We start from the raw sequence: 15,705 nt of genomic DNA, 5'->3' as shown, positions 1-15,705 counted from the left end.
GCTACTCCAGCTTGTTTCTTCCTACCATTTGCTTGGAAAATTGTTTTCCATCCTTTCATTCTGAGGTAGTGTCTATCTTTTTCTCTGAGATGAGTTTCCTGTAGGCAGCAAAATGTTGGGTCCTGTTTCTGTAGCCAGTCTGTTAGTCTCTGTCTTTTTATTGGGGAGTTGAGTCCATTGATATTAAGAGATATTAGGGAGAAGTAATTGTTGCTTCCTTTTATTTTTGTTGTTAAAGTTGGTGTTCTGTTCTTGTGGCTGTCTTCTGTTAGGTTTGTTGAGGGATTACCTTCTTGCTTTTTCTAGGACGTGGTTTCCGTCCTTGTATTGGTTTTTTTCTGTTATTATCCTTTGAAGGGCTGGATTCGTGGAAAGATAATGTGTGAATTTGGTTTTGTCGTGGAATACTTTGGTTTCTCCATCTATGGTAATTGAGAGTTTGGCTGGGTATAGTAGCCTGGGCTGGAAATTGTGTTCTCTTAGTTTCTGTATAACATCTGTCCAGGCCCTTCTGGCTTTCATAGTCTCTGGTGAAAAATCCGGTGTAATTCTGATAGGCTTGCCTTTATATGTTACTTGACCTTTTTCCCTTACTGCTTTTAGTATTCTATCTTTATTTAGTGCATTTGTTGTTCTTTTTTTTTTTTTTTTTTTTTTTTTTTTTTGGTTTTTCGAGACAGGGTTTCTCTTTATAGCTCTGGCTGTCCTGGAGCTCACTTTGTAGACCAGGCTGGCCTCGAACTCAGAAATCTGCCTGCCTCTGCCTCCCGAATGCTGGGATTAAAGGCGTGCGCCACCACACCCGGCTTGCATTTGTTGTTCTGATTATTATGTGTCGGAAGGAATTTCTTTTCTGGTCCAGTCTATTTGGAGTTCTGTAGGCTTCTTGTATGTTCATGGGCATCTCTTTCTTTAGGTTTGGGAAGTTTTCTTCTATAATTTTGTTGAAGATATTTGCTGGTCCTTTGAGTTGAAAATCTTCATTCTCATCTACTCCTATTATCCGTAGGTTTGGTCTTCTCATTTTGTCCTGGATTTCCTGGATGTTTTGAGTTAGGATCTTTTTGGATTTTGTATTTTCTTTGATTGTCGTGCCGATGTTCTCTATGGAGTCTTCTGCACTTGAGATTCTCTCTTCCATCTCTTGTATTCTGTTGCTGATGCTCGCATCTATGGTTCCAGATTTCTTTCCTAGGGTTTCTATCTCCAGCGTTGCCTCAATTTGGGTTTTCTTCATTGTCTCTACTTCCCTTTTTAGGTCTTGGATGGTTTTATTCAATTCCATCACCTGTTTGGTCTGGTTTTCCTAAATTCTTTAATGGATTTTTGTGCTTCCTCTTTAATGTCTTCTACCTGTTTAGCAGTGTTCTCCTGTATTTCTTTAAGTGTGTTATTAAAGTCCTTCTTGATGTCCTCTACCATCATCATGAGATATGCTTTTAGATCCGGTTCTAGCTTCTCCGGTGTGTTGGGGTGCCCTGGACTGGGCGAAGTGGGAGTGCTGGGTTCTGATGATGGTGAGTGGTCTTGGTTTCTGTTAGTAAGATTATTACATTTACCTTTCGCCATCTGGTAATCTCTGGAGTTAGTTGTTATCATTGTCACTGTTTAAAGATTGGAGCCGACGCTGTGTTCCACTCACCAGAAGTTTTAAGATCCTGTGGCGGGTGTCGTGGGTAGCTGGCAGGTGTCAGCTGACCCTGCACCCTAGCTACCCCGGTGCTGGTCTGACCGGAAGAGGCTTGTGGCCCTACTCAGGCCGGTTTTCTGCCTCCCCAACCAAAGCAGTCTCAGGTCCCGCGAGATTGGACTGGAGCAGAAGCTATGTTCCACTCACCAGAAGTCTCAAGATCCTGTGGTGGGTGTCGTGGGTAGCCGGCGGGTGTCAGCTGACCCCGAGCCCCAGCCACCCCGGTGCTGGTCAGACAGGAAGAGGCCTGTGGCCCCACTCAGGCCGGCTTTCTGCTTCCCTCAGGCCTTGCTCTTATTTTGATGTGGTCTTTGCTGTATCTCCATCCCTTCCTGTTGGAACAGGAATTTTTACTCTGAGCCATTGGATATTGGAACTATATAACTCAATTTTGATTTTATAAGTGCTCAGAGTTAAGATATTGTCTTGAATTGCAGAGAAGACTTGGGCTTTAAACGGTATTGGGGCTGTTAAAGACCACGGGAACATTTGAAGGTGGACTGAATAGATTTTTCTTTATGAAGTGGCTGTGAGCTGATAGGGACAAGGGGTGGGTAACTGTGGGCTACAAGTGATCTGCTTGTGTCAAGTTGACTGCGGCATTTAATGTTTGATCATCAATTTGACAGGAACTAGACTCGCCCAGTAGATAAACCTCTAGGCACGCCTGAGAGAATTCTAGACTGGGTTAAGGCATACAGAACCACGCTAAAGGTTGGCAGCATCATTCTTGGACCTGGAGTACTGGATGGATGAAAAGGAGAGTCCAAGCTGAGCACCAGATGCCTCTCTGCTGCCTGACTGAGGTGCAATGTGACCAAGCTACCTCACTCTCTGATGGCCATGCCTTCTTTACCTGTTTAGCTCTACCCTCAGGCTCTGAGCCATAACAAACCCTCCATTCCTTGAGTTGATTTTCATAGCTATTTCCCCATAGCAGTAAGAAGAGTAATGAATGTCTATGACACGTCATATTTTTTGAAAGTAAGTACTTGTATTCATTTGTTTAATTCTACTTGATGATGGTATCTGATCTTTTTCTGCTTTCATCTTGTTAAGCTTGCCAGGACTTTTAAAACCGGTGTTTATAAAACATTGCAAGCTGATTTTCTTGAGACACCTGTAGGGCTTTTTTTTTTTTTTTTTTTTAAACCACCATCTTAACTGGGTTCATAGGATATGTGTAGAAGCGTTTCTTTCTCCTTTCTTGTGAGAGTGTAAAGAATTTGAAGGTTTTTTTTTTCCTAATTATTTGTTAGAATTCACTATTGAAGTCATTTGGGACTGACATTTTCTTTGTGGAAAAACTTGAACTATTAATTTGATTCCTTTAATTTAGGTTTATTTAAATTTTCTAAATTTAATTTAAATTTTCTAAATTTTTTGAGTCAGTTTACACCATTTATGTATTTATCATGTTTGTTCATTATGCACAAGGCGTTTAATTTGTTGGCACACACTGTTCACGCCATTCATTCATGATTGGAGGTTGTTAGGGATTTTTCTCCTATCACCCTGATTTTGGTGACTTACATCCTCTTGTCAAGCTAGAGATTTGTCAGGTTCGTTGATATTTTCATGGAATGAACGTTTGGTTTTATGAATTTTCTCTGTTGTCTTTGGTGTTTCTTTGTTTTCTACTATAATCTTTGTCGTTTCCTATTTTTCTACTTGCTTTGGATTAAATTAACTCCTCTTTTTCTAGCTTTTTATGGCAAATGTGTCGATTGAGTTCTTTTTTTTTTTTTCTTCTTCTGAGATGGGATTAGATAAGTAGCCCAGGCTAGCCTATAGCTCAGAGTCCTTCTGCCTCCCCATCCTTCAAAAGGAATTACAGGAATATGTTACTATACACAGCGAGTTTTATTTTAAATTGTATTTGTTATTATTAACTGGTGTATGCGATGCATCTGGAGGAGTTCAGCCATGCGCATACTACAGTCTCCGTGTGACTGTCAAAGGGCAAGTTTTGAGAGTTAAGTTCTCTTTCTCCACTGTGGGGCACAAGGATGGATCTCAGGTTATCAAACTGTGTGACAAGAACTTTTGATCACTTAGCCAACTTGCTGGCCCTGAGATTTTTGACTTCTGTTCAGCTGAAAAGGTTTAAAATATGCATATTGTATATCCATATAATGTCTTGTTCAATTTCCAAAGATTTGGTGATTTCTCCAACTCCCTTCTATTGTCAATATTTAAGCGAATTGTGTTTGGGTATTTTTTTTTTTAATGATTCAAAGCTTTCAAGTTTTTTGAAACTTGTTTTGGGGCCTAGCATATGGTTGACTCTAGAGACTATTCCATGCATATGTAAAAGGATGCATCTTCTCTTATTGCAAGGAAAGTGTATAAATATTACTGAATTGTTTATGTTTATATATCCGAGTTTTCTACCCAGCTATTCAGTTGGTTGTTGAGAATGTGATACCAACAGCTCCACGTGTCACTTTGAAGACTGTGAAGCCTTGCTTAGTAGTGACAGTCCCTCTCCACTCTCTCTGCCTTGTTTTTCTTAATAGAAGTCTCTTGTCTGACTTTGTTTTATGCACACTGTCATGTAAAGGTCGTCTGAGTGTTCATCAAACATCAGCAATAGAAAGTCCTTGCTCAGACGACCTTTACATGACAGTCACAAATGTCTGTGTTAGATAAATGAATACATCATCACATGCCTGTGGACAAGTCTAAGATCCCTCATGCACACCATCTGAAATAAATATGAAGTGGAAGAAAACTCATAGAAGACTGAAACACACCAGGGCAAAAGGAGTGAGATAAGAGCCCTACTCCTACCACTGACCACAGGAAGAAACCCTCACTTCCCCTTCATATGGCTTTGGATTTTTATCTCTTTGGACATTTTCTAGTTATTAGTGCGGTGTGTGCACCAGCACTGGCTGTAGGCCTTGAGGAAATAAGCCCCGGGCCTTTTATTTGCCTGCCTTCTTCAGGTAATGGAATTTCCCCGATAATCAGGTGCCTAGAGTAGGAGTTAATTCTCATGTAAGGAGGGGGCAAGGGGCCGTGAAACTTCCCAGTGATGTAGACATGCACATGTTCTGTCCCTCTGAAGTCTGGGAGGTGGTAGTAGCTGTAGCTTCAGTAACTGATGCAAAATTAGGTGTTCAGATTACCAACCAAATAGGATTCCATCGGAGCATGATTGGCATTATCCACTTAGATACATTTCGACATAGCTTGCGAAATGTGATGTTTATCCTACTGAAGAGACCTATTTTACACATCTTAAGGAAAACCGAGCATGTGTTAGTTGATGAGTAGCTGACATGTAATATTTAGACATTTTGCACATATTTGACATGTAAAGGCATTTTGTGCAATGTACTCAATCGACTTAAAGACTGACTGGTATTTTTCTTTTACTTGTGAAAGCAAAACCTGTGTTTTATAAACTTTCCTCAGAAGTCCGGTATACAGCTGCAGCTCAGAGAAGGGGATGGGACAGTAAATTGGGCACCATGCAAAATACATGGTAATTATCTATAATCTATAAAGATGGGTTGCAATCGAGAAAGTGAAAAGAAGAAAGGGCCCAGTGCAAAATGTTGAGAAATGGTAGCAGAGAATCATGAGACTGGAAATGTAGAGAAGGAGCATCCAGAGAGGTAGGAGGAGCATCCAGAGAGGTGGGATGAGCATCCAGAGAGGTAGGAGGAGCATCCAGAGAGGTAGGTTAAACAGAGGGTTGGGGTGGTATAGGGGTGAGGTGGATATATCCAGGAAGGGAAGCGAATCCTTTTTTAAACTTGTATTTGTCTTTTCTTTGAGAGGGGGAGTGGGTACAGAACCTGGAATTTAAAAATGAATTATCAGAGTTAAATGATATCGACACTGATTTTGAGCCTAGTTAAATGATTCTCAGATCTCGAGTAACTAGAACATCAGTAACAGCACTCTGTGTTCTCATAAAAAGTATTTATCTCAGTCTGATGTTACCATGCAAATGTGACACACCTATTAATAAATTCATTGTCCACGTATGACTCTTTCTTCTCATACTAATTTAGACATTTAATGTTAGTGAAACAGAACAATGAACATTGTAAACATTTTTTTTTAAATTAGTACTTTAGTATCAGTAACAGATTTATTTGTAAGCATACAATTTTATTTGATTCCTTTGCCCATTCATCCACCCATCATGCATATATGAAGTAATTACCCCATGTTGGGCACTGGGAAATGAACAAAATGAAACATGCTACTCAAATTCTGGTGTGCATAAAAATACCACTGTATTAATTACCTTTTGTATAACTATTATGAAAATATCCATATTGGTGGTGACAGGAAGAGGCCATAAATAAAATGTTGCTAGGACCCAAGTCTAGAGCTCTACTTCCTCCAGTTCAGTTCATCTCCCTAAAATTTCTAGAACGTTCCAAAACACCACCACCAGCCAACCACATAGGCTTTAACACATGAGCCTTGGGGGACAGCTCACATTTAAACCATTTGCCAGTCCAATTCTTTATAATCAGTAGGTAAAAGAAATATATGTATGTTATAACAATCCCTTCATCTGATTCTGATTCACAGCCAAAAAAAAAAATAGATCTAATAGTCTATGTAAAATGATGCAGTGAAAAAACATAATGCAATAAAGTGTTAAGAAGTATCAGAAGTTTGCCTGGGGTAAAAATTTTGAAGGATTCATGAGAAACGGTGAATATTAAATTTTATTATCATTGTGTCTTACCATAGTAGAAGGCTGTACACTTGACAATACTATTTTAACATTCAACCATAATGGTGTTTTTATATTGGATTTTAATACCTTAGCCATATGATTTACACCTACTAATACTGTTGAAAATGTTAATGTCCTTGAAATGATCATAAAAGTGAAAGACTGCTGTAAACACACAAGCATTATTGCGTGGATGCACACCACTCGCTCCAGTAGGAACGGGGAACGTGTGTGATGTTTCCCACTTGAGACGCTGGGAAGCTATTCGCTGTCATTAGAGAGACAGTTCTTTCAGAAATAGAAGAATTTTCCTTCCCCTTTTGTCTATAGCACTTCTTTGCAGCCTGTTGATAAAAGAAGTTTGAGTAGCATTAGAAATGTTTTATAATAAAATTCTAGTGCTGACATAAAGGACAAACCCCAAAGTCTTACCTCAATTATCATTTCTCTGAAATGATAATTGGTGTTTTGTTTTGTTTTGTTTCCCAAAAAGAGATAATCATGGACCATGTATGCCAAGCCAGTGTAGGAAGTGAGGCTACAGTTCAGTATAACTCCTAATGGAGGGGAACTGAAACATTTGATTTTTCTAATATAAGAAGAAGAGATAGAGATTATGGGCAACTACTAGCAAGTTCAATCCAAAATTAGCACAGGAAATTTGAAAATCTTCAGGAATATCTCCAAAGTGCCTCTTCAGAATGTCTCATGGTCCCTTGACTTAGCAGTTCAGGAAAAGAATGTGAAAAGGTCTAACCTGAGAAACAGAATCCCTAATTTCCCTCCTCTTCCTGGATGTCCAGAGAGACTACACATCTGACCGACCTCCTTTGTGTTATATATGGTCATATTGTGAAGCTCTAGCCAACCCCATGGTAGAGGAAGTGGTGTGCATTACATTAGGCTTGGTCTTTAATGTGTTCCTGCCTTGGTTCTTCATGTGCCTTCTCCAGCAGCTCCTGGATGATGGTGTCACCCAGGCAACCCTAGAAGCGTCTGGCATTAGATCAGTGTCAAGCAGAGGCAGACCATCCCATCCCTTCATATTCTAGTGTCTGTGTGAAGCCCAAATGAAGCTTTAGATATACTGGGGCATGTGTATAAAGGCAGCTGGCTGTCTTCTGAGAGCTCCAGTGCCTGACAAATACAGAAGTGGATGCTCACAATCATCCACTGGACAGAGCACAGGGTCCCCAATGAAGGAGCTAGAGAAAGGACCCAAGGAGCTGATAAGAAATAAGAAAAATAAATAAATAAATAAATAAATAAATAAATAAATAAAATAAATAAGAAAAAAAGAAAAAAAATCAGGTTAAATACAGCAGAATTCTTTGCATTCATTAAAATCCAACACTATTCGTGTTAGACCCTGTCATTCCTGAATTTTTAAATAAGCTTCTGAAATATTTGCTTTTTTTCTTATTTAAAGACCTACCAAGATAGTGCTCAGTCACAGTCATTGATTTGTGTTGTGTATTATTAATGTTTTATTTTATGAATGGACTTAAAAGTATAAAAGTATAAATGGGAATGCTATCCATGTTACAAATATATTTTCCATGCTCTTCTTCTACTTATTAACGCATTTACTAAATTATACAATAAAGATTGGTACCAAAATAAAATGAAATAAAGGCAGCTGACCTGCCCTCATCGGGGGCCTTAATACACAGGAGATTGTAGACAGAAAAGACATGTTAGTTTGTTATCTGGAGCCAGAATCCTAAACATAGTGCACAATACTTGTGAAAATATCATTATTGTAATCTCCCATTGGAGAAATTGTGTGGGCAAAGCTCCTCTGACTCTAGGGGACAGACTTAAATTGTCAGAAATACGCTAGCTCTCCCAAGTGTTGGGATTAAAGGTGTGCACCACCACCCACCCAGCTAATTCATGAAGTCCTAAGGACGTGGTCCTTCCACAACACAGAGGAAAAGACAAACACTCAGTAAACCTAATGCCAAAATTTGCAGAGAATAAAAGGAGACAGAAGGAAACAGTGAATATTAAATTGAAGACACATGGCCCACAGCATAAACAGAATCAAAGCATAGGGCTGCCCTATTAGAGACTGGAGGGCAGCTTGCACAACTTCTGAGACTCTTTCATGAGACCCAGTGACAAAGGAGAAAGAGCTGGGAATTTAACTCAGTGGTAAAGTGTTTGCCTCGGGTGTGCAAGGCCCCGGACTCAGTCACCAGAACCACAAAATAAGCAATACAATAAATTAGTAATTATTAAAAGGTGGTCTGAGCCCCTAGAATATCTCCCACCCATGGACGCCACCTCTTACATTCCAGCGTTCTACCAACTAGCTCCTGTTGGGTCTGTGTGGTCTGACTATTCTAATCTCCACCTAGAGAGAAACTATTAGAAATTTATACCTTGATTATATTTTATAATAATTTTTAACTGTTATTTTGTGTGTGTGTATACCATGGTGCATGTGTGGAGGTCAAAGGATAACTTTTGAGAATCTGTTTCCTCTTTTAACCATGGGCTCTGGGGAATTGAACTCGGGTTGTCAGTCTTACATGTTCTGCATTTGTGTTCACTGAGTCATCTCATTAGCTCTGGAGTATATTTGTAACATCAATTTTATTCTTTTCTAAACCATCCCTCCAAGCTAGAAATCTTTCAGTCACGTGGGCTTTCTCTCTCTCTTATTGGTCCATTATATAAAATAGCTACCATTTTCTGTTCAAAGTGTATTTTATACCAGATATACATTACATTATTTTATCATCATAGCAAGTAGGTTCCACTATTATGCCCATTCTGCAGATGAAAGAAACAGAGGCACCAAATCGTTAAGCAGCCTTGCCAAGTTCATCCAGCTAGGACGAGGCAAGAGCATGATCTGTCACACCCTGGCCTACCTCTGTTTCTATCCGGTAGATTTCTGTTCATTTACGAGAGTCTTTGGAAGGACAGTTAATATTCTAGAGGCATCAATTAATAGAATCCAGTTTATGAGAAGTTTCTATTTCACCCTCAGCAATTGGGGTGTGGGAGACCCACCAGTAGCAAGCTGTGGGGCTCACCCTCAGGTGTAACTCTCTCCTCTCAATCTTATCAGATGTTTAGTATGGCAAGGTCCTTGGGCTTGGGCCACTGCCATAATCTCCTGGGAAGGACAAACTAGAAGAAACGCTTCTTGGCTCTGCAACACTCTTAACAAGCGGGCGAGAAGCCTCTCGGTGGGGCCAATCTGTCACAGGCTCTATATTTAGCACCATCTGCCAGAAATACTTCCAACTGCCTATTTTAATACATGACTCTTGGTGCAAAGGCGAGCGCTCTGCTGCTAACTCGTGGGAAACCCAGGGCATTAAGTGGGCTTTCTTGGCTTATGCTGTGTTGCTTGTTGCTTTCTGCCAGACTTCAAATGAGATACGGGAAGAGATGGGGGAAGAATTTTTCCCAGGGTGTTAGTCCCAGAGGCCCACAGTTATAGTGGTGCAAAAGTCACCCAAGACAGGCAGCTGGAGAGGAGCTGTTAATAGTTCTTGTGGGAGTGTGGGAAAAGAAGCGCAGAAGACCTGGGGCTCTTAGGTTGCCTGCTGCGTGCAGAGTTCCACCTCGGAAACCAGCTCAGACTCTTGCAGCCGTAGCTAACCCCAACATTGCCTTCCTGGATCTCAGGCTCCATTTTCTTGAAGAGACACTCACCTGGTCATTTTTCCATATGACATCTTGGTGAGGGAGATTGTATTGCTCAGTTTCACAGGTAAAGGAACTGGTCTCAGAGAGGGGGTCAGAGACTTGCCCACAAGCATGCTTCAGATTGGTGGAAAATTCAGAATTCAAACCCAGGACTGTTTAAAGCCATTACAGTCTTTCTGATCTGTGTTGGACTAAACACTTTTCGTAGTTATTGCATGCCTGGGTCTCTGTTTTCTTGTGACCAGATATAGACACTGGATCTATACACATTTTGGTCTCCAACTATTTTCCAGACTCATTGTTTAGTTACATTTGAGGGGTTTTGGCTCTTTTTAATCACTGTGCTATTTCCATCAGAAGTCCGCTGTCTCCTCCAAAAGGCCTTCCCTGACTGGTATCAGCAATGGCGCAGCGAGGTCATGTGACCTCTGGAGCCCTGGCCAACTAGTTGAGCCATCTTCTGAGAAGTTATTACAGCAGCAGAGGCAGATTTGATTAGAAGGGGACAGAACCAGGATTTATAGATGGTAAGAGCTGCTTGGGAGGGGAATTGTCACTAGGCTTGAGCTGAAAAGAACAATGTCAGAGTGTGGTTCCTTGGTCCAGCTCTCCTGGGTGGCTTTTAATCTCAACAGGGACAAAATCTAGGAAAACCCTAGATAAGGTTGTTATTATAGAAAAATTTCAAGATACATATACAATTTTTACAGCTAAATTCCTATCAGTTTTCATTAACTTGCCCTAGGACAAAGGTTTGAAAAGGTGGCTACATGCTTTCTGTGATGGTTAATTTCAGTTGTCAACTTGGCAGGATTTGGAGTCACCCAGTAAGAGAGCCTCAGGGAAGGACTGTTTTAGTTTAGGCTGGCTTGTGGACATACCTGTAAAGAATTTCCTAGCTGGGTTAATTGAGGTGGGAAAATAGGCCTTGAATGTCCAGGGAGTCATTTCATGGGCTGGGTCCCGGGCTGGATTAAAAGGAAAGGGAGGGGCTTACCACAAGTATGCATTCCTATCTTCTTCTTAACTCCTGATGCAGTGTGACCAGATAGATGGTGGCTGCTCCAGCCTGTGGCATCCCTGCAATGATGGTGTACTTGAACTGTGATTAGGAATAAGCTCTGTTTGTCAGGATCTTTTATCACACTTGCTGTCTTAGTCAGAGTTTTACTGCTGTGAACAGACGCCATGACCAAGGCAAATCTTTTAAGGACAACATTTCATTGGGGCTGGCTTACAGGCTCAGAGGTTCAGTCCATTATCATCAAGGTGGGAGCATGGCAGCATTCAGGAAGACATGGTGCAGGAGGAGCTGAGAGTTCTATATCTTCATCTGAAGGTTCCTAGAAGACTAGCTTCCAGTCTGCTAGGATGAGGGAATTAAATAACGCTCATGCCCAGTGACACACCTACTCCAATAAGGCCATTCCTTCTAATAGTGTCACTCCCTGGGCCAAGCATATACAAACCGTCACACTTGCTATGACTTAGGAGGTTGGAAACTGAGTCCTTGAGCTCTGAGACTGAAGAATATAAAACATATAATAGGCACCACGTTTCAGTTCTTTTAACAGCCAATAACCTTGCTTCAGTGACATAATACTGCAGCCTGCAATATTATAGTCTTCCATAGATGTGGGGAACTGATTGGTTTGCTGATAGTTTGACTGTGTTATCTTCTTTGCCTCTAGTCAGAAAACACATGCAACTATCATGTCCCCAACAACCTCACACATAAGGATCTGGTGTTGGCTGTCAGTGGTGACCTCAATTTGGTCTATTTTTCTGGATTAGCCACTGATGGTGTCTCCTACAATGTAGGCTTCCACACAGCATGAAGTCTGTGTCCTCAAAGTAAGAGACCCAAGAAGACAAGGCCAGCTACTTTATCACCTTAGAAGTACATTGCATCACAGAAAAGTGCCACTGTATTTCCAGGTCAGTGTAGATGAGTAAAAGAGAACACAGATATATTTATCAAAGGGAGTGGTGGCATCATAAATCTGTGGGGACATGTAGTACTTACTGTGATAGCCATCTTTGAAAACTAATCTGCCAGGCTAGTTTCATTGGCCTATGGGAAGAACTTAGATTTGGAAGACATTGGGGTGAAAGGGCAGCTAAGCTAGTATTTGAGTGACTGAGGGGTGAGAAGCAACAGGAACAAAAATTCCATTATGCACTGGAAGCTAGGAATACAGCAGTGGTCCCTATTCAGGGTTCGTTCTGGTGGGAGGAAAAAATGAAGCTGTGTAAAGAAATAAAGAAATAAATGTAAAAGTCCAGAAAAGAGGCTGACCATTTAGGGCTAGAGGCACCCATTTTAAATCAAGTACCCTGGGAAGACCTGTCTGAGTGGGGACAGTGGCAGAGACTTGAATGAATGGAGGGAAAAAGTGGATCAGGCAAACATCTGGAGGAAGTGAAGTGGGCAGACATCTGGAGGAAGGAGTCCAGGGCTGAGGAATAAAGATGGCCCTTTATCCCTCCAAGGGGCCACAGCAAACATCCCGGTGTGGCTATGATAGAGGGAAAGATTAAGGTAGAAAAGGGTAGGAAATGAGCTGGGAGAAGTGGCCAGTAATTAACACTTAATTGGGGGCATTGTTGATGTCAAAGCTTTGCTTCCAGTGATATTTATTTCCCAAGATCTTGCAAGAACAAGTCCTCTTTAAAAGGTGACCATCATTAATATGGGCATCCTGTTTTCTGAGTGTTAATGACCATGAGTCCATTTGAGGCAGACCTGACTGAATACTGATTTCAGAAAATGTCTATGACATGAATGTGGAAACATCTGGCCCCCCTCAGGGTACCTTCTCACCACTTAAAACAGCCAATCTGCTCTTTGTCAGGGCATCTTTCTCTTCCTAGAGTAACTATGACAACGGAGTTGGATGCACGGGTCTGCGGTGGTTCTATTTGCACACAGCATGTGACACAGTTGGATTCGGAGTCATGAATCACTGTAGCTTCAGCTTTTCCTTTCGGTGTGAACAAGTTATCCTCTCCCTGTTTCACTTCAGGCTCTATATTGGCTTTGTTCTTCTGTAACTCTTGTCACCATATGATCAGTACCTGATTCTATTGCTTGTCCATTGTTGTGACAAATGACCACAAACATAGGAGCTAAGTAGCTCATGTATTATCTTAGTTCTATAAGTTAGAAGCCTGGCATAGGTCATAGAAGCTAAAACTAGGTATCAGCAGGGCTGGCATCCTTCCCTTGGGTTCAGTGGAGGTCATTTGACTTCCTGGCAGAATTCACTTCCTTTCCCTTATTGGATAGACGTCTCCACTTCCTGGGGCTTTTCGTAAACAGTTATGGTTCTTTCTTCTATCAGGAAGACTAGCAGTGGTATGTCCAATCCACTCACATTCTAGATCTTTCCTTTTACTCCAACCTCATCTTCCCTGGACACAGCCAGGGAAGTTTCTTAGCTTTTTAAGGACTCATGATTGGACAGGGCCTTGGATAATCTGGGATTATTTCCTTCTCTTAAGATCTTTAACCTCAGCCATGTCTTCATGCCTGCCATGTGCTAGAACAGTCACCGTTCTGGGACTTAGGACAACAGGCACATCCTCCTATCTGTAGTTACCTTCATTCTTCAACCCTGGAAAGCTGCTGTTCCATGGGAAACACACAGGAAGTACTTCTCTGCTTCAGGCATGTTAAGAAGCTGAGTTCAAGCCAGGAAAGGAAATGATGGCAATTACAACAGATAGGAAGAAACTGGGTTCACTAGGGAACACAGACTCTTGCTTGGGCCCATGAGATAAAAAGCAGGAGAAAACACATCTGACCACTGTGTCTCTGTCTCCTTTAAATGCTCCTTCCCTTTGTATGCGCTCAAGCTGATCACCCAAGGCGAGTCTGCCTGAAAACTGGTGACACCTCTTTAAGGTGTTCCCTTTTCAAGGCTGAAGCACAAAGATAAGAGTAAGAGGGCTGTCACCTTTTACGACATGCTCTGGGAATCCCAGAAAGGTGCCTAAAAACCTCCAGTTATTGACCTAAAACCTTCCCTCACTATGGATTCTGGGAACACTGACTTCTGGATTTCCAGTAGGACATGACACTACCCACACTCACAGAGAGAGAGAGAGAGAGAGAGAGAGAGAGAGAGAGAGAGAGAGAGAGAGAGAGAGAGAGAGAGAGAGATCAACACACGATGAAATCACCACCAAGCAGAGGGTTATTCAATGGGAATGAATAGTCCCATAGGCAACAGGGCTTCTCCAGTGTCACCTTGCAGAGCCAGAGCTGAGACAATGATCAACTAGACTCTTTCTCCAAGACTGTTTTGAGTGCATCCTCTCGGCTTCCACTCCAGTTCTTCCTCTCTTTAAATCTAAAACTCAGTCAGTACCCCTAAGAGGGGGCCAAGTTCCTACTTTCTGTCTTCCTCAAATGCTCATTTGATTCTTTCTTGTCTTTTATAATTGCATTTTGTTTTGTTTTGTTTTGTTTTGTTTTGTTTTGTTTTGTTTTGTTTCAGATGAAAGGTTGGGGATGGTGTGTTTGAGCCCCTGGAGTTCGGTGTCTGGCCTAGAACTCGGGTTATATTCAGGCAGTATCAAAAGGGCTGGGTGACCAGGCAACTTGGTACAGGTTGGATTCCTCCAAATAGCTAATGTATGGGGGAAGTTGGTAAGGTATGACTGATTTTTCAGAGATGGATTTACCTTCCTGCCTCCCAATCAGGTAGATTTGCTGCCTAGGATGGGCTGCTATGAGTGTCTTCCAGTGGTGCTGGAAGGGGAGGGGACAGTGATTGCTCTGAATGCCTTGGGCAGCCATCTGACCTTGCTGCTTCTTACCCTGTGAAAAGTGAAGTCTGCACTTGAACTCCTGGGTTGTAGTTGGCTTGGTGGCTAACTCAAGCCCCTTGAGTGTGGTTGAGTAGATCTTGGCTCCCACTTTTCTGGATATGACACTACCCACACTCACGGAAACAGAGAGAGGAGGAGACGGGGAGAGGGAGGGGGAGAATATTTGTGGCATTATATTTGTTATATGTGCTCAAATCCTTTCAAACATGGACATTTTCCTGAGACTTGCTCCATCTCTCCATTTCATTTTCTTCCTCCCCTTCCTTCTTTATAAGTTAAATCATGTGTCTATAAGAAAAACAACAACAAAAAAACCACCCCTGCCTCAAGTTTTACTTCCACAAAATTGGCTTCAGTGGCTCTGCCTCTGAGTTGCTTTTCTGTTGCTCTGAAAAACATCAGGACCAGGGTGACTTGCTGAGCATTTAACTGGGTTTACAGTTTCAGAGGATCAGAGTCCATGATGGCAGAGCAAAATCATAGCAGCACAAACAGCTGAGAGCTTACATTCTTGAGTCACACGTAGGAGGCAGAGAGAGAGCATGCCTGGAATGGTCTGCATCTTTTCAAACCTTGAAGCTTTCCCCCAGGGACACACCTCCTCCAAGAGTGCCACACCTCCTAATCCTTCCCAAACAGTTCAACCAACTGGGAACTAAGTGTACAGATAGGAGCCTGTTGGGGCCAGTCTCATTCCAACCACCGCATACTGGCTTCCTAGTTCCAAAGTCTTTGCTTTGTGTAGTACCCTGCTCTTGAATCAGACCAGCACTGAGACAGAAGTTGGGGGAGTCCCCCA

The sequence above is a fragment of the Mus caroli genome, unplaced genomic scaffold (genome assembly GCF_978045245.1).
Source record: "Mus caroli unplaced genomic scaffold, Mus_caroli_1 scaffold_1, whole genome shotgun sequence".
In the NCBI taxonomy this organism is placed as follows: domain Eukaryota; kingdom Metazoa; phylum Chordata; class Mammalia; order Rodentia; family Muridae; genus Mus; species Mus caroli.
This window is presented reverse-complemented; position numbering follows the sequence as displayed.